This window comes from Pleurodeles waltl, chromosome 4_2 (assembly GCF_031143425.1).
Source record: "Pleurodeles waltl isolate 20211129_DDA chromosome 4_2, aPleWal1.hap1.20221129, whole genome shotgun sequence".
NCBI lineage: Eukaryota > Metazoa > Chordata > Amphibia > Caudata > Salamandridae > Pleurodeles > Pleurodeles waltl.
In genome coordinates this window covers 719,591,617-719,611,159 of record NC_090443.1, presented here as the reverse complement: position 1 = coordinate 719,611,159, position 19,543 = coordinate 719,591,617, and positions in this window count along the sequence as shown.

The following is a 19,543-nucleotide window of genomic DNA, read 5'->3' as shown; positions in this document are numbered from 1 at the left end:
AAATCATCCGAACCGGAACAACGCAGCCCGGCTCCCTGAGTGGAGATCGACGCAGCCCCAGCGTTGTGATCAGAACTTTGACGCACGGCCTACTGGATTGACGCGAAGAGTATCCAAGCCTGCGCACCGGCAAAAAATTGCTGCGGGGAAAAGCACCAACACGTCTCAAGAAAATGACGCACACCTCCCCGTTTTCCACGCATCTCCTCCTCTGTGGTCCTTTGCAGATAATTTAAACGTAAACCAGGTACGTTGTGCTTGCAAGAGACACTTATTGCTTTTCAAGAACTAAAGACTCTATTTATCATTACCAAAGTGATATTTCAACTAGTATTTATCAAATCTTGATCGTTTTGACCTTAATCTACTCAGATAAATATTCTATGTTTTTCTAAACCTGTGTGGTGTATTTCTGTGGTATTTGCACTGCATTATTGAATGATTTATTGCACAAATACTTTAGACATTGCCTTCTAAGTTAAGCCTGACTGCTCAGTGCCAAGCTACGAGAGGGTTGACAGGATCATTTGGATTTTGTGTCACTTACCCTGACTAGAGTGAGGGTCCTTGCTGGGACAGGGGGTAACCTGACTGCCAACCACAGACCCCATTTCTAACACAGAAGCAGGCAGCACGGGCTCCACCAGCACCCCAGGCATTGTCGCAAACTGGTAGGGTGTGGCCCTGCCCAATCTTCAGTGAGGCAGAGGTGGTTAACCTCAATCTTTGGGTCCAGGACCACCTTTCCAAATGCTGGAAGCAGGCAACAGGCCCACCAAGGGCTATGCCCTGCGGTAGCGTCAGGTGTTCTGGTGGCGAGTGTGGCAGTGTGTGTGCCGCTGCATTGGGCTCACTCACAACCAACAGCAGCTGGCGCACCACTGGGCAAATGTCATTGACTGAGAACAAAATTTGGTTACCCTAATGGGCTTTGAGGTTGCGGGGCTTGATGAGCAAATAATATTTTTGTTTTCTGAATATTCTAATTTTTGTTTTTCAAGTAGCATGATCACAGGTAAGGAAGTTTTATGTGATGGTATTAATATTATTTATATATATATATATATATATATATATATATATATATATATATATACATATATATGTATATATATATATAAAAGATATTTCTAATATTAAATTTCTAATATGTATATATGTATGCAGGTGTATATACCTATTTATCAAAATAACTATATTTTACACTGGTTAATAGTGTGCATATTCATTATTCACAAATAATATAAAGATAGATAGATAGATAGATAGATAGATAGATAGATAGATAGATAGATAGATAGATAGATAGATAGATAGATAGATAGATAGATAGATAGATAGATAGATAGATAGATCTTTGCAGTAATGATTGTGGTCCAAAAAGATTTTTGGTATTGTAAATCTGAAAGCTCAGCCAAGCCCAAGTAATACTCTAGGCACCAAATATGTTGGTGGTTTTCATGATCAAATAGTCAAAAAGCACAAGTGCAGAGACTGAGGGGGTCATTCTGACCCTGGCGGCCGGTGACCGCCAGGGTCACCGGCCACGGGAGCACCTCCAACAGGCTGGCGGTGCTCCCTCGAGCATTCTGACCGCGGCGGTTCAGCCGCGGTCAGAAACGGAAAGTCGGCGGTCTCCCGCCGACTTTCCACTGCTCGGGAGAATCCTCCATGGCTGTGGAGCGTGCTCCGCAGCCATGGGGATTCTGACAGCCCCTACCGCCATCCTGTTCCTGGCGGGTCTCCCGCCAGGAACAGGATGGCGGTAGGGGGTGCCACGGGGCCCCTGGGGGCCCCTGCAGTGCCCATGCCAATGGCATGGGCACTGCAGGGGCCCCCGTAAGAGGGCCCCACAAAGTATTTCAGTGTCTGCAAAGCAGACACTGAAATACGCGACGGGTGCAACAGCACCCGTCGCACCTTCCCACTACGCCGGCTCCATTCGGAGCCGGCGTCCTCGTGGGAAGGTAGATTTGCCCTGGGCTGGCGGGCGGCCTTTTGTCGGCCGCCCGCCAGCCCAGGGCAAATCTCAAAATACCCTCCGCGGTCTTGCGACCGCGGAGCGGTATTTTGTCGGGGGTAGACAGGCGGGCGGCCTCCGCCGCCCGCCAGTCTCGGAATCACCCCCTGAGTGGTCATCATGGTCATGATTCCCAATGCTTTCTTATGCTAGCAGTTTCCATGACAGCGCAGCATGGCAGGAATGGGATACCACAAGCACTAGCATATGTATTTTGCATTCCCTTCTTCCCTTTATCCACTCTTATCCTTACCTATGCCCTTCCCTTATTCCCGACTCCTAATCCCAATTCCTTCCTATCCCTCCATTAGGAGAAAAAGTTTTAAGGTTGACCCAATGGCTCTCTGTTTTTTTAAATGTTGTCAAGCAATAACACAAACCTCCCAAAGTGATGACTTTTAATAGAAGACGATACTATTAGATAGCTAACCTAACTGTGGTGAGGTATTGCTGTTGTACATTGTACAAAATAAATATTGGCTATCTGGTATCTAAAATGTGTGCATTTTGTTTTTCATCAGGCACACAAGCCACCAGCAGTGCAGTGACAGCGGGGTCATTGGTGGAGGTGCAGGAAGTTCAGGGAAAGGGAGAAGCCCCACTGGTGGTAAGGGCAAGTTGTAAGTCACCTTGCTTTCTTATTGACAATACTGTATTGGTTTAGTGAGGCAGATATCCTGCCCATCGCCTAGAGTCCAGTCTGCAATGCACACAACACAAACCAAAGACAAGGTGTCTTTTTCAGTGCCCAATCCATCATCTACTAGTGCTTCACTTCATCATTCTGTCTTTCTGTCCTAGACTACCTAAAAAAGTAAATCCTATCTCACCATGTGATGTCTGTGCCACGTTTCTCTACCTAATTGAAGTTATATTTCATGCCTTCCATTATGGATTGACGATTCCAATATTTTTCCAACTAAAAAATCTGTAGACTGAGAAGCAAAAGAGTAGTACATGATCAGTGACATCCAAACGCTCAGATGCTAAACCTCTACCGAGCCCAATCCATATAATTGACTTCTCCGTGGACTAATTGTCCCCACTGCGAGTGTAGGTATTTATTGAGAATAATCCAAGTTAGAGGCCTGGGTGTAATGTGGGACTAAGGACATGATTTAGAGTTTGGTGGATGGGTTACTCTGTGACTAATAAAATATAATGTTCGCACCACTACAGTTCATCATACTCTTCTATGGATAGCTTTCTGTAGTATGGCAGAGGGGATATCCATGTTCTACCAAGTGTGTCCCATCTGCCAGACTCTCTCAGCCTAGGCACATAGCCTAACTTTGGATGTAGGGTAGTAGAATGGAGAAGGGAGTTGAAGAAAATCAGGGACATTGGAATGTTACAGCTGGGGAGTAAGCATGCTGCATTGACATTGATAAGACAAGTATTAATTGTACAGCATATGAGATATTTATCACAATATATGCCTTGCTCATTAATGGCAGGTAATCCATTTTTAACACAGATAATGGGGTCATTATGACTTCAGTGAACTGAAAAGGCAGTCCAGCGAAGTCTCGACGGGCAGGTTGCCGCCAGAGCGGCCGCCTTCCCATGGGCCTCATTAAGAGTTTTCCGTCGGGTCAGCAGGCAGAAATGAAGTTTCCGCTCACTAGCCCAGTGGGAAAAGCCCAACAGCATTGTCTTTGGCTCATTACAGAGCCAGTGAAATGCTGTTGGGCAGAGGGTGCACCATCACCTGTCGCGATGTTCTTGCAGACAGTGAACATCGAGATGAGGCCCCCAAGGAGACCCGTGCACCCCATCTCCTCTAGCCCTCACATGGCGGGGCTACCACCATGTAATCACCGACAGAGAAGGGACTCGTGATCCCCAGGGCAGCACTGATTGCAGAGCTGCCCTGGCAGAGTAGGACCACCACCCCCTCCTGTTGAGGAAAATTGGTGGTGCTGCAGTCCAACCGTGGCACAAACGCTACGATCGTAATGTGGCTGTCAGACTGCCACATTGACAGCTGTCAGACCGCCACCACGTCCCTGGCGGTCGGACCGCCACCGCGGCCCTGGTGGTCTTAAAACCATCAGGGTCGTAATAGGCCCAAAGTGTCTATTCAGTTTCACTATGAAATACTTCGAACCTAAGTCACGTTTTGAATTGATTATGTTGGTGTTCTCTCTCAAATATTTATTTCAGTCAGTGGTATGATTACTTACCTAGCTATAATGTGAAGCATGGGCCCAAGCTGTGTCACTACAACATCATCAATCATCACATCCAAATAAAATTCCAATAGCCCTGGGGTCACAGCAATATTCCTATAATGTATTGCATCATTATTGACAGTATAAACAAGTGTTTGAGATGAGCATCACAATGTGTGTTTTTCTATTTTATTCCTAATTTCTTGATATAGCTGGTGCTGCTGCTGGAGCTGGTAACACCTGTGCCAATCCGAACACGACTAAAGATAGCTGCCTGGCTGCAGAGATAACATTTGGAGGAAGTGACTGCAGAATATCAGCAGCTGGTGGTGCTGAAGGAAGAAGAAGAGGAGGCATAGGCCTTCAGTTCTGTGGGCTCCAAGCCAGGCTGTTGTGGGTACACTAGCACATCCAAGAGCTCAATTAGAGTAAGGTGCTGTTGCTTGCAACATTCAGACTGATTTGAGTATATTCATTACATCCTTAAAAATCAAGTTTGCAATAACCGATGCTTGTTAAATGTCTCATTTATTATAACCAATGCTTGTTGATTATGCACCTTGTATCCCACCTACTAAGCTTGTGTCAACTGTAACTGCCAAAACATGTGCTCTTCACAGTGTGATCTGTATTGAACATGTGCCACAATCCAGAGGATAATTGCTCATCTCCTCAACAAGCAAACAACTGCCTTTCAACTTGCTCCAACTATAACTGCTGGAACATGTGCTCTTCACAATGTGATCTGTTTTGAACATGTGCCACAATCAGGAGTATAATAGCTCATTTCCTTAACAAGCAATCAACTGCTAAAAGGCACATATGCACATTTGATTATTTAAAGAGGCTTGTGAGTCTGAGGCATTGCTTGGCTTTGTACCTATTGCTCTGCTCACCTGTTTACAGTCAAGTTCCTTGTCCTCCAGCCTGCCACCAGTCGACTTTCAGTGCAAATCAAGTTCCTTGTTCTCCAGCCTGCCTCCAGTCGAGTTCCAGTCTTCCTTGTTCTCCGATCAGCTCCCAGTCAAGTTCCAGCATTTCTCATCCTCCGTACTCCCTCCAGTCGAGTCCTGGCAAGCCTCGTGATCCGGACAGCTTCTTGCAGAGTTCCAGTTCTCCTCTTCCACCTTCTGCCAACAATCCTGTATTTCCTGTAAAAGAGAAAATATAAGAAAGGTGAAAAAAATCAGTTTGGGTTCTTCTGAACTTTTAAAGTAAGTAACTTCATTTCAAGGTAAAGTAAGATTAATCTCTTAAAAGAAAAAAAAACAGAGCTCCTTCTTTTAAATAATTTATAAGAATTAGCGTGATTTATCATTTGGGTGGGAATCCAAGATACTGCTAAACAGACATTAAGGAAAGACGTATCTCCTGCAGCAAGGGCTTCCCTGAAAATTAGGAGATTGGAACTGGAGCAAGTTTATCAGAACTATTATTTGCAAGAGATTACGCGAGAACACAAAGAAGCCCTTTAGTCAAGTTGATTGTTTTTAAATTTGGACATTGCTTGAGAGACTCTGAAAATATTGTTAAAAGAGGAAGAGACTTGTTCAGCCTTGTAGAAGTGCATGCACAATGTGTTAACAATAACTGACATTATGCAATGTATAATAGTTTATGTAAGTTAAATGTGTTAATGAAGTAATTCTTTTGCAGCCCCAAATTCTAAAAACTAAGAACCGAGTTATTTGAGAAATCAGAAGTCCTGATGCCCAACATGACACGCAGTCCAGGGTCCCTTCAGTAACACAAAAGGATGATAGACGGAGTGCTGAACAATGCAAACACTCACCCCCAGTCACAGATCTGGGTTTAAACCATCGTTCTTTTGCTCACCATGCCACCCCAGTTTGGACCCAGCCATATGCAAATCAGTCTTGACCCTGTTCCTCATGGGAACAGCCCAGCCCGAACTGCCAAGCCAGGTCCTCACTGGACCGGAAACAAGCATCGTGGGACCGGTTTCAGGGTTTCACCCTTCATCAGCCATGCTAGCTTGAATCCAAGGTCATAGTCTCAATGACTTTTGCTCAAGACTGATTTGCATATGGCTGGGTCTGAGCTGGAATGGCATGGCAAGCAAAAAAACTGATGGATTAAACCCAGATCTGTGACTGGGGGTGAATGTTTGATTTGTTCTGCATTCTGTCCATCTTCTGTTGTTTTTGCATTTGTCGCCCCAAGTGGGAAGGGTATGCCCCGATGTGGGTCCCTTGCTTGCTATGCCACCAGATTCAAGCTAGTCTGGCTGATGAAGGGTGATACCCTGAAACCGGTCCCAGGATGCTTGCTTCTGGTCCAGGGAAGACCAGGCCTGGCAGTTCGGTTTCTCAAAAGGGCCTTCTTATTAATGGCGGTAGAATTAATAATGTTCTTGTGCTAACAAGGAAGTCATCACAAGACAAGTTCCTACTCCCATCTATTCCGAATGAGGTGAAATCTAACTGTTGGATTGTTCAGAAAGATTCATTACAGATAATTAGACTGAAACAAAACACAGAGTTAATGGGTTATCAAAGACTGAGACCAGACCACCATGACAAACAACTCGTATTACAAAAACGAGCAGTAGTAACTCCCAAGCAATCTGGGGTCTAATTTATCAAAAAGAACAAGACTAAACTTACAAAATCCTTGAGTCATGAGTCACAACTCAGAAGAAGGTTTGGTTACTCCATGTTGCATAGATTTTGTAACTAACACAGGGAGGGCTCGATTCAAAAAGGCAAAGTTACACTTTTGGGGTTACTTTATTGACTCTTACAGTGTAAGTCTACTACCACCAAATTTTTCAACAGTAACTTTATGAGTAGTAACTTTGTGAGTACTAAGACATTTTGGCAATGAGTTGGTGTTTCTTCCACCACATCCTCCCCACCAAGTGTGTGATCCATTTATAGTGTATATTTGTAGGTCGTACTTCAATATATCACACAGCCTAGGGTAAGAGGGTTAGGGGTTTGATGAATTGATTGGAGTGGAAAGTTGGGGAAAGTTATGAAAAAACAAACACTGTACAACAACAATATTCATCAGGTCAATGAGCATCAGGTTAATGAGCAGCACATCATCATCAAGAAAAATGTGAAAGAAAATGAAGGAATGATACAGTTCAGTTAATGCTTTGCAAACAGTCCTTCAACCCCGGAGACACAAGTCATTATATAATTCTTCTGTCATCTAGGTTTGAAAAATACAAATTAGGGAGGAGTGAACCCATATAGTTCTAAAAATTATGATTGTTAAAAGAAAAATTTGGCTGTATATAAATGGCAAATTGGGTGGTGCATCTCCATTCAATCTTCTTGTAATATCCATCTTGGGTGCATGGCTGAACGAGTCTGGTAATGTAAGCAGGAATGTTTGAGCTTTTGTGCAGATAAATAGAAGGTCTGTAGATTATAAAACAGAAAATGTCGCTATTGTAGAGTCAACAAGAAGGTAAGCTTCTTTGAAGTGTGGACCAAGAGGCTGATCAGTAGCAAAGGTAATGGCAGTGCAATCGCATGATGAGTCATGTGTGATTAACAGTAAAATAAGAACAATTTTACAACTAATTCCAGACAAATAGCTGCATGTACCTGACTGATCAATCTCACTATTGTCATAACATTTAGCAGAGTGCATCCATCATGTAGCATGTCTGTCTTCAGTTTCAACCCCCTCCAACAGCTAGCACTTCATTAGAGGAGTTTGACATTTGAGTTAGTAAACTACTCAACATTTCCCATCCCTCTCAAGTCCACAGGGATGGGTACACCTCTTTGAGGCATGTTGTTTTTCTTTGAACATGAACTAGATAACTTTCATCTTCTGGCTATTGAGGTAGACCCGCTCTGAGTCCTGAGTGTGACTCCGAGCCTGAATCCGTCTGGATTCTGAGTTCTCCTGACCCAAATGAAATTGAAAATGATAGACCTGTCTGCCACCACACAATTCACAGTCACACAATAATATATCACCTGTTGGTGCAATAGTCACCCATTCCAATCCAACCATGGTGGTGCACATTTGTCTGTTGTATCTCCTCTTTTCCCATGGAAGCAACACAATAGCAGTCTTGTAAATTAATTATATTTACTGGGGCATCCCAGCTAGGGAATGAAAAAAAAGGATAAGGAAGGGACAGCAGTGGGCCTTGTATTCAGGTCTTTGAGCAAATGGAGAGGCTTCTTCTGTGCCCACTGGTCCACCTCCATTCCGGCCGGCCATACATGAGAATAAATGGTGGGGCTGCATAAGTCAGACACAAATAAGTTAATTTTTCCCAAACTATTTACATTTTTTTTTTACTATGCAGTCCGAGGAGAATGTGAAAGTGTTACTGTGGCCTACTTAGTCAGGGAAGTAGAATTCAACCTCACCCAGAAATTGGTCAGCTAACTCACTTGAGTCTGATCAATCGCATCCTCTTCCTCCTAAGCTGTTTCAGGAAAAGTTTAATCTTGTGGAATAAAGTGTTTGTTCATTCATGGTCAATCTCTCCACATTTTGAGGTATGAGACTCGTCCTTCAATCAATCAATTAATCAATCAATCAGGAATTTGTAAAGCGCACTACTCACCCGTGAGGATCTCAAGGCGCTGATAGGGGGGAGAAGAGAGGGCAAGGTGCTGCTACTGCCCAAACAGCCAGGTCTTGAGAAGTTCCTGAAGGTAAGGAGGTCTTTGGTCTGGCGCAGGTGGGTGGGAAGAGTGTTCCACATTTTGGCAGCGAGGTGAGAGAATGATCCATAGCTGACTGTAGTTCTGCAGATGCATGGGATGGTTGCAAGGGCGAGGTCAGTGGAGCAGAGATGCTGGGTCAGGGTGTAGAAGGAGAGCCGTCTGTTGAGGTATTCTGGTCCGGTGTTGTGCAGTGTTTTGTGAGTATGGGTGAGGAGTTTGAAGGTGATTCTCTTGTTGACTGGGAGCCAGTGCAGGTTCCTCAGGTGGTCTGTGATCTGGCAGTGGTGGGGGATGTCCAGGATGAGGTGCGCTGAGGCATTCTGGATGCGTTGCAGCCTCTTCTGGAGTTTGGCTGTGGTTGCTGCATAGAGGGAATTGCTGTAGTCCAGTTTGCTGCTTACGAGGGCTTGAGTAACTGTTCTTCTGGTTTTGGTGGGTATCCATTTGTAGATCTTTCGGAGCATGCGGCGGGTGTTGAAGCAGGAGGAGGAGATGGCATTGACTTGCTGGGTCATGGATAATGAGGAGTCCAAGATGAATCCTAGGTTGCGTGCGTGGTTGGTGGGAGTTGGAGCGGATCCGTGAGTGGCAGGCCATCAGGAGTCATCCCATGCGGAGGACGTGGAGCCAAAGATGAGGACTTCCGTCTTGTCGGAATTGAGTTTGAGGCAGCTGCTTTTCATCCATTCGGTGATGACCTTCATTCCTTCATGGAGGTTGGTCTTGGCGGAGTCCTTGGTGAGGGAGAGGATCAGCTGGGTGTCGTCAATGTTTGAGATGAGGTTGTGGGATCGGGCGAAGTTGGCGAGCAGGGCCATGTAGATGTTGAAGAGGGTCTGGCTGAGGGACGAACCCTGTGGTACGCAGCAGATGATTTCAGTGGCCTCCGAGCAGAATGGGGGGAGGCGGAATCTCGGGGTTCTGCCGGTGAAATAGGAGGTGACCCAGTCCAGGGCTCTGTCGCAGCTTCCTGCATTGCTGAGGCCTGAGCGTAGGGTGTGGTGGCAAATGGTGTCAAACACGGGCGATAGGTCCAGGAGGATGAGGTCCGTGGTTTTGGTATTGTCCAGAATGGTTCTGATGTCGTCGGTGGTGGCGATGAGGAGGGTTTCAGTACTGTGGTTGCTGCAGAATCTGGATTGCGAAGAGTCCAGGGTGCAGTTCTCCTCGAGGAAGCAGATTGATTGTCTGTTGACAGCCTTCTCGATGACTTTTGCTGGGAAGGGGAGCAGGATATACCGGATGTTCTTGAGGTCCTTTTGGTCCAGGAGGATGAGGGCCGTGGTTTTGCCATTGTCCAGAATGGTTCTGATGTCGTCGGCGGTGGCGATGAGGGGGGTTTCAGTACTGTGGTTGCTGCAGAATCTGGATTGCGAAGGGTCCAGGGTGCAGTTCTCCTCGAGGAAGCAGATTGATTGTCTGTTGACAGCCTTCTCCATGACTTTTGCTGGGAAGGGGAGCAGGATATACCTGATGTTCTTGAGGTCCTTTGGGTCCGGCATGGTTTTTTTGAGGAGGGTGTTATCTCAGCATGTTTCCAGCTCTCCGGGAAGGTGGTGGACTTGAAGGAGCTGTTGATGATCTTCCGAAGTTGGGGTGCGATGACAGAGCTTGCTTTGTTGAGGATGTGGTGAGGGCAGGGGTCAGATGGAGAGCCCGGGTGGATGGTGCTCATGATTTCGATGGTGTTATTGTCATTGATAGGGGTCCAGGAGAGCAGGAGGTTGGTCAAAGGTGAATCTGTGTTGTTGGTGGTTGCCGGGGGGGCTGGGTGCTGAAGCTGTTGTGGATGTCTGCAATCTTGCGGTGGAAGTAGGAGGCTAGGGAGTCACAGAGGTCTTGGGATGGCAGGATGTTGCTGGCTTTGGAGTTGGGATTGGAGAGTTCCTTCACAACTTTGAAGAGCTCCCTGTAGCTGTGTGCGTTGTTGTTGATTCGGTCTTTGTAGGCAGTTCTCTTGGTGGCTCGGATGAGTTGGTGGTGTCTGCGGATGGTGTTTTTGAAGGCTGTGTGGTTGTACAAAGTCTGACCTTGGTGCCACCTTCTTTTGAGTCTTCAGCAGGTTTGCTTAGATTCGTGTAGATCAGCGGTAAACCAGAAGGCCTTTCTGTCAGTGCGTCTGTTGGAGGGATTCTTGATTGGGGCGAGAGTATTGGCACAGGTGTTGACCCATTGGCTAATGTTGCGGGCAGTTGCATCAGTGTCAGTGGTGTCGATGGGTGGGTTCCAGGAGAGGGTAGCAATAAGTTGGTCTTCGGTGACCTTGTTCCAACTGCAGTGGGGGATCTATATTGGGTGGTGGTGTGTTGTGGGTTTCTTGAATGAGAAGTGGATGCAGCGGTGATCTGTCCAGTGGAGTTCGGTGGTGTAGCTGAAGGAGACGTGATTGCTGGCAAAGAAAACAGGGTCGAGTGTGTGTCCTGCGGAGTGGGTCAGTGTCGTGACGAGCTGTTTGAGGCTGAGTTTGGAGAGGTTGTCAAGCAGGGTGGCGGTGTTGTTGTCATTGGTGTTCTCGAGGTAGAAGTTTAAGTCCCTGAGGACTATGTAGTCATTGGATGAGAGAGCATGCGTGCTGATGATGTCGGTGATGGAGTCGCTGAACTGCTGTCAGAATCTGGGGGCCTGTAGATGAGGGTCCCTCAGAGGGTGGTGTTATGGTCAGTGTAGATCTGGAAGTGCAGGTGTTCAGCAGTGCTGAGGGTGCCTTTGGTGCTGGTCGTGAACCTGAGGGTGTTCTTGTCGATGATGGTGATGCCTCCTCCTGGTTTGTTGGAGCGGTCCCTGTGGGTGATCTTGTAGCTGTTCGGGATGGCTATGGTGATGTCAGGTGCTGAGGAGGGGTTCATCCAGGTCTCGGTCAGGAAGGCGACATCTGGGGAGGCTTAGTCAAATAGATTCCATAGCTCTACTGTGTGCTTATGGACGGAGCAGGTGTTGAGGAGGATACATCTGAGATGGCTGCGTCCTGCCTTGGTAGGTGTGTCGTTGGTATGGAGGCTGGTGAAGGTCCAGTTCCGGCAGGAGAAGGGTCTGCGGGTGGTCTGCGGGGAGGCTTGAAGGCAGGTGGGAGAGCGGCCGGTGTTGAGGGCGCAGAGGGTGGCGGTGTCATAGTGAAGACATGAATGCCGGTGGTGGGGGGGATGGGAGCCAGAGGTTCTGGCACTGGGCTCGGTCCAGGTGCAGACAGGCGCAGACGGGCTTGCCTATGGGACACGTTTGGCACGCCAGCAGCACGGCCGCACAGCGGCTGCCATTAAGTAGGGAGGTGGCGGGGAGGAGAGTCCTTCCCACTGTGACAACTGCACCAGCTGCACAGAACACACACTCAGCATACACACTGGCTACCAGGCAAGCCAAACACTTTATTGCAGGCCTGTTGAGCTCTGGCTAATGGTGCATCATCCCATACCAATAGACCAAAGGGTTTTGATCCACGTGGACCCCTTTTGGGTTATGGAGACAGTCTTGGACCATCCTCTGAGTGGTCATTGGTGCCGCCACTTGCTCGACCTCTGTTGCCTTCACCTCTGCCCTTTACTTATACCCTGCTACTTGAAGCCAAACTGTTGCAGAGGTTGGGTCCAAAGCTTCTGTTGCTGGTGTTGTTCTTGTTGCCAGTGATGTTGTTGCAGATTTTGCTGGTATTGGCCTTTGTGAGACAACAATACTGCCCTCTCTAGAGATAGAAGGGTGCATGCCAGAACTTATGACCAGGCGTCTAACATCCTGCCACTCCTCTTCCAGGTCTCTTGCTTGCTCAACAATCCATATCTTGTATAGTGAAACATCCCCTTCTAAAAAAGAAATGAAAGTGGGTAACCTTTTTATGTACTGTGGATAAAGTATTGTGGCACAGATGTACTCTTTGGAGGACATGATCTCCTCTCTTTGCAACCATGGATTAACAGCCAAGTGAAGTATTAAGCTCTTCTCCAATTCATAAACTTGTTCATTTTCACCAGCAAACCTTTGAGACACCTTTTTTAACTGGTCCTGTAGCAGATTCAACATCGGGAAAGCTTGGCTTTTTGTCCTGTCCTCCGTGCTGACTTTCTGTGTCAAAATCTCAAAAGGAAGTAGCATTTGTTTCAGGCATTTGTATAGACATCATTTGTCCATCTCCATAGTCATGATTTAACCAGTTGCATCCTCTCCTCTTTGAAGGACATTGTCAATGATTTATTAGTATTGCTCAAACAGATGTTGCAACATTTAGTAGGTTGACTTCCAATGTGTTGGCACCTCCTGTATGAAGGTTTTAACCAGTAATCAGCATGCTGAATGATCCTCAACTATTTCTGGGCTTTTTCTGGGAAATTCCTGAAATGAGTGCATATTCTTCTGCAGGTGGCCAGTATGTTGCAGACTGTGGGCCTGATTACAACTTTGGAGGAGGTGTTAATCCGTCCCAAATGTGACGGATATACCACCAGCCGTATTACGAGTTCCATAGGATATAATGGACTCGTAATGCAGCTGGTGGTATATCCGTCACTTTACCGTCACTTTTGGGACGGATTAACACCGCCTCCAAAGTTGTAATCAGGCCCTATGTCTTCGCTTTTGATAAAGTCCTGCACAATCAGGTTGATGCAATGCGCCAGACACAGGACTCTGAAATATCCATTTTATAGGATTTCTCCTTGGAGAATATCACTACTGTTGCTTCTCTCCAAACACCCTTAAATGTTTCTTCAGTACTGAGACCTGCAGTTAGCTGTTACTTAACCACCACAAAAGAGTTCCAGTGTGCAGTAGTGCACATGTAATCGTTAGGCGACTATCGTGAACAGCACTCTGATGCAAAGCTTGTCCAACCTTTTCCAGCACTTTGTGATAGAGCACTGGAGCAGCACCTCTGGCAAGATACGTCTGGCTGGGAACCTTCCATTCCAGGCAGATGGCTCCCACATATTTTGAAAATCCCACTCCTTCAACAAAAAAGAGAGGAAACCCAGCACTAACATTTTAGCCCGCTTCCCATTGTTCAAACGTGCCATTAAGTGGTTGTGTTCCTAGGATCCCTCCTGTCTATACATGCCCATAATAGTAGCTGGACTGCTTTCATTTGTGGTGTCATTGACGCAGGTGACTTCAGGAGAGAACCAGGAGGTAGTCGACTTAACCCCTTTAGTGTGGGCGTCGGCCACTGGCCGATGCCCTCACTACCTCCCTGGTGCGGGTCACGACCAGTGGCCGACACCGGGGAGGGGGTTTGAAAATCCTGGGGTGCGTTGCACCCGAGGTTTTTTTTTTTTAGATCTGGGAGACACAGAAGAGCTTCCGTGTCTCCCCCCGCCCTCCACCCCCCACTTCCAACCCTTTGCGGCGCGCTGACGTCACAGTGTTGTTTTCCCCATCGGAGCAGAAAGCGGCCATAGGGCCATAGGGCCGCTTCCTGCTCCGATGGGGAAAACGGCCCCAAACGGCCTTCCCCACGTTCGGGAAAGCCTTGTATGAAAGGGGAGACTCTCCCCTTTCATACGAGGCCTTCCTGAACACGTTTCCTAGCCCTCGATCGCAGGAAACGCCACTAGACACCAGGGATTTCACTTGGGGGGGTCGGCCACCCTAGGAAAACGGGCCGCCCCCCCGGCCATCATTTCAAATTTAAATATTGGGGCCCCCTGGGGGGGGCGTGATAGCGTGCGATCGCGCAACCCTCAGGGGCTAATGTTTTTAAAACAAAAAAATAACTAAATTGACAGGGGGTCGCCCATAGGCAGGGTGGCCCCCTGTGGGGCCATATTTTTCAAATTCAGTGTTGGGGCCCCCTGGGGCAGGTGCGTTCTCGCCACCCCCAGGGGCTAATTTAAAAAACAAAACAAAAAAAACGAAATTGACAGGGGGTCACCCATAGGCAGGGCGACCCCCTGTGGGGTCAATTTATTTTTGTTGTAGTTGTAGGGTTTCCCTGGGGGCCATTTTGGCCCCCAGCAAACCCTACAACTACCAAAAAAAATACATATATATATATATATATATATATATATATATATATATATAGGTGTCTATCTACATGGATATATCTATAGATAGATCTATATATACAGAGATCTATATATATATGCATATATATATATATATATATCTATATATAGATTTATCCATGTAGATAGATATATGTGTATATATATATATATATATATATACATATATATATATATATATCTATATATATATATATATATATATATCACTTTTGTCAGTGCATGCAACTGACGCATTTCAACTGTAGCTTTTAGGCAGCAATAAAGAAGTCAAGTAAGTTTTGTGAATCTGTTTCTGCTACAAAAGGATCAGACTTTTGTCTAGTGGCAGTTTTAGTGCCATAAAGAAGCGCAGAAGGTTTATATGACTACTGCAAAGAGCAAATCTGTATTTTAAGTAAATAGTTGAGTACGTTAGTAAAGTCAGCCACTACCTGCGCTATAATACAAATGAAATGTGTGTGCGGGGTGGGGGTGGCTATGGAGAGATGAAGAGCACGTTTGTTGGGTGGTAATGAGGGAATCCGAGGAGGAGGACATGGGAGTGGGAGCACCAATAATGATTATTGGACTGGGCGCAGGAGGTGCTAAAGACTGTGATGAATGGTATGTGACAAGGTGTTTGATTGCCTTGAAAGAACGTGCTGATTGAGGGAAGAAGCGCAGGTAAGGTGGACTCTACTGTTGCACGTATCACACACACACACCAGCAATTTTGTGACTGTCTATGTAGGCTAGTGTTTTAGAGCAACAGTTTAGCCAATAGCAGAGATGGCATCTTGATGGATGACAGCTGCTGACGTCACTCTGGTTATAGAGGACAGCTCTGATTTAGGATCAGAGACTGAGACAGCAGATACTGAGACAGCATCTGAGGGACAGGACAATGGCCAGATTCTGGGAGAGATTTTTCAGTTGGAGGAGTCCCATTGGATAACTCCTTCCAGTAAATTGTGAGGGAGGTGATAAGGGCAGTCTTGTTGTCCCTTCGCAAGCACAGTCTGTGCAACAGGGCAATAGTGGGTTAGCCCAACCCAGAGAGCAGGTGAATCCAGGGGCAAGCACAGAGAGGGTGCTCTCTTGGGAGCTCCCCAATTTAGTTCAGCCCCGAATTCCACTGCCCAAATTGTATTGTGGAGACATCAAAATTATCTATCACAAAACAAACTGGTTTTGTAAGGCAGGTCCTGGGTTCGGCGGCTATATAGGGAAACATACTAAACCCAAACATTTCTGGAAACTAGACATCCGGGGGAGTCCACAGAGGTGTGACTTGTGTGAATTCCCCAAAGTTTTCTTACCCAGAATACCCTGCAAAGCTGAAATGTTGAATAAAAACTCTATTTTTTTTGCATTTCTGTCACACAAACTACAGGAATATGCTGCGATACACGAAATCCTACCACCCAGTGATTCCTCACCTGTCCTGATAAAAACACTACCCCACTTGAGTGCCTATACCTGGTGCCTGCGTAAGGAATGGATCACCCCAGGGTCAACAGTTGCCTCATGTAAGTACCAACATTGACCGTTGTGTGATTTATTCCTGTTGCGGGCACTAGGCCTACCCACACAAGTGAGGTACCATTTTTATCGGGACACTTGGGGGGATGCTGGGTGGAAGGAAATTTGTGGCTCCTCTCAGAATCCAGAACTTTCTGTCACCGAAATGTGAGGAAAAAGTGTTTTTTGGCCACATTTTGAGGTTTGCAAAGGATTCTGGGTAACAGAACCTGATCGGAGCCCCACAAGACACCCCATCTTGGATTCCCCTAGGTGTCTAGTTTTCAAAACTGTGCAGGTTTGCTAGGGTTCCCTAGGTGCCTGCTGAGCTAGAGGCCAAAATCCACAGCTAGGCACTTTGCAAAAAACAGCTCTGTTTTCTTTGTCAAAATGTGATGTGTCCACGTTGTGCTTTGGGGCATTTCCTGTTGCGGGCACTAGGCCTACCCCCACAAGTGAGGTATCACTTTTATCGGGAGACTTGGGGGAACGCTGGGTGGAAGGAAATTTGTGGCTCCTCTCAGATTCCAGAACTTTCTGTCACCGAAATGTGAGGAAAAAGTGGTTTTTTGGCCACATTTTGAGGTTTGCAAAGGATTCTGGGTAACAGAACTTGATCGGAGCCCCACAAGACACCCCATCTTGGATTCCCCTAGGTGTCTAGTTTTCAAAACTGTGCAGGTTTGCTAGGGTTCCCTAGGTGCCTGCTGAGCTAGAGGCCAAAATCCACTGCTAGGCACTTTGCAAAAAACAGCTCTGTTTTCTTTGTCAAAATGTGATGTGTCCACGTTGTGTTTTGGGGCATTTCCTGTTGCGGGCACTAGGCCTACCCCCACAAGTGAGGTATCACTTTTATCGGGAGACTTGGGGGAACGCTGGGTGGAAGGAAATTTGTGGCTCCTCTCAGATTCCAGAACTTTCTGTCACCGAAATGTGAGGAAAAAGTGGTTTTTTGGCCACATTTTGAGGTTTGCAATGGATTCTGGGTAACAGAACCTGATCAGAGCCCCACAAGTCAGCCCATCCTAGATTCCCCTAGGTGTCTAGTTGTAAAAAATGTGCAGGTTTTGTAGGTTTCCCTAGGTGCCGGCTGAGCTAGAGGCCAAAGCCTACAGCTAGGCACTTTGCAAAAAACATAACAGATTTCAATGTAAAAAATGTGATGTGTCCATGTTGACTTTCCTGTTGCGTGCTTTAGGCCTACCCATGCAAGTGAGGTACCATTTTTATCGGGAGACTTGGGGAAACACAGAATAGCACAACAAGTGTTATTGTCCCTTGTCTTTCTCTACAGTTTTTACTTCCAAATGTAAGACAGTGTGTAAAAAAGACGTCTATTTGAGAAATGGCCTGTAACTCACATGCTAGCATGGACACCCCAGAATTCAGAGATGGGCAAATAACCACTGCTGCTCAATACCTTATCTTATGCCCATTTTGGAAATACAAAGGTTTTCTTGATACCTATTTTTCACTCTTTATATTTCAGCAAATGAATTGCTGTATACCCGGTATGGAATAAAAACCCATTGCAAGGTGCAGCTCATTTATTGGCTCTTAGTACCTAGAGTTCTTGATGAACCTACAAGCCCTATATATGTCCGCAACCAGAAGAGTCCAGCTGACGTAATGGTATATTGTTTTAAAAAAAGTGACATTGCAGGAAGAAGTTACAGAGTAAAACGCTGAGATAAATTGCTGTTTTTTTTCAGCTCAATTTCAATATTTTCTTTTTCAGCTGTTATTTTCTGTAGGAAAACCTTGTAGGATCGACATAAATGACCCCTTGCTGAATTCAGAATTTTGTCTACTTTTCAGAAATTCTTATCTTTCCGGGATCCAGTATTGGTTTCACACCCATTCCTGTCACTAACTGGAAGGAGACTGAAAGCACCAAAAATAGTAAAAATGGGGTATGTCCCAGTAAAATGCCAAAATTGTGTTGAAAAATGTGGTTTTCTGATTCAAGTCTGCCTGTTCCTTAAAGCTGGAAAGATGGTTATTTTAGCATCACAAACCTTTTGTTGATGCCATTTTCAGGGAAAAAACAACAAGCCTTCTTCCGCAGCCCTTTTTTCACATTTCTTTTTAAAAATACAAACTTTTAGGTGTATTTTGGCTAATTTCTTGGTCTTCTCCAGGGGAACCCAGAAACTCTGGGTACCTTTAGAATCCCTAGGATGTTGGAAAAAAAGGATGCAAATTTGGCGTGGAAAGCTTATGTGGACAAAATGTTCTGACGGCCTAAGCGCGAACTACCCCAAATAGCCAAAAAAGGGCTCAGCACTTGGGGGGGGGGGGAGGCCCAGCAGCTAAGAGGTTAATGTATGTCTTGGGGGAATCATCACTGCATCCGGTGGTGTTTTCATCTGAGTCTTGTGACATTTGGAGGTTGCTCATGCAGCTGATACGGGCACGCTACAGGAGACAGGGCTGCTTTGCTTTAAGTTAGCATCCTCTTCTTCCTCATCACCTCCTTCTATAACTATGAATAGAGTCAGCCTTTTATGGCTATTTTGTATCTGCTGAATAAAGTTTACAAACCAAACCGAATCGAGTTGCTTCCCCCATCTAACTGCTACCAGCAACAACTCCTTTTTAAGGAACTCCTCCCACTGATTGCTTGCTGTTTTTCCACATGGGATGTTTTTCGCCTCCAGTACCATACTGTGCACCAGGCTTACCTCAACAAACACTTGTGTGGCAAATGGAGCATATTGCAATGTTACCCTCCTGCTTGCTAATTATAAAGAAGTCCCAAACTAGTTAAGAGAACTTTTTAATGTGAAACTGCCAATTCCTGATGAACTGGAGGTAAGTGGTTGTGTCGACTGACTTTCTGCAGTGCATTTTACAACTAACGTAGTGGTGGATGCAGGTCACAATGGGGGCCTTACAAATATGGAAGGTGGTAGTGCTGAAACAAGTGCCACATTCCAGGAAGCAGGTTGAATGGGGGTAATCTCAGTATCCCCCGAGCTGGTTTAAACAATGACCACCACTGGCTCGTCCTCATCTCTGTCTGTTTCAATAATTCTAAGGCTTTCAGGAACTTTCATTTTCCCTTATCTCTTGGACGGGTCTCAGAGTCAGCTGGGCTCTAGTCCATTGTCAGATCATCAGAAGAGGGGTTTGGAGAAGATAGTGGAGTACCCATACATTTTACCATGATCCTCAAGCATATTCAAG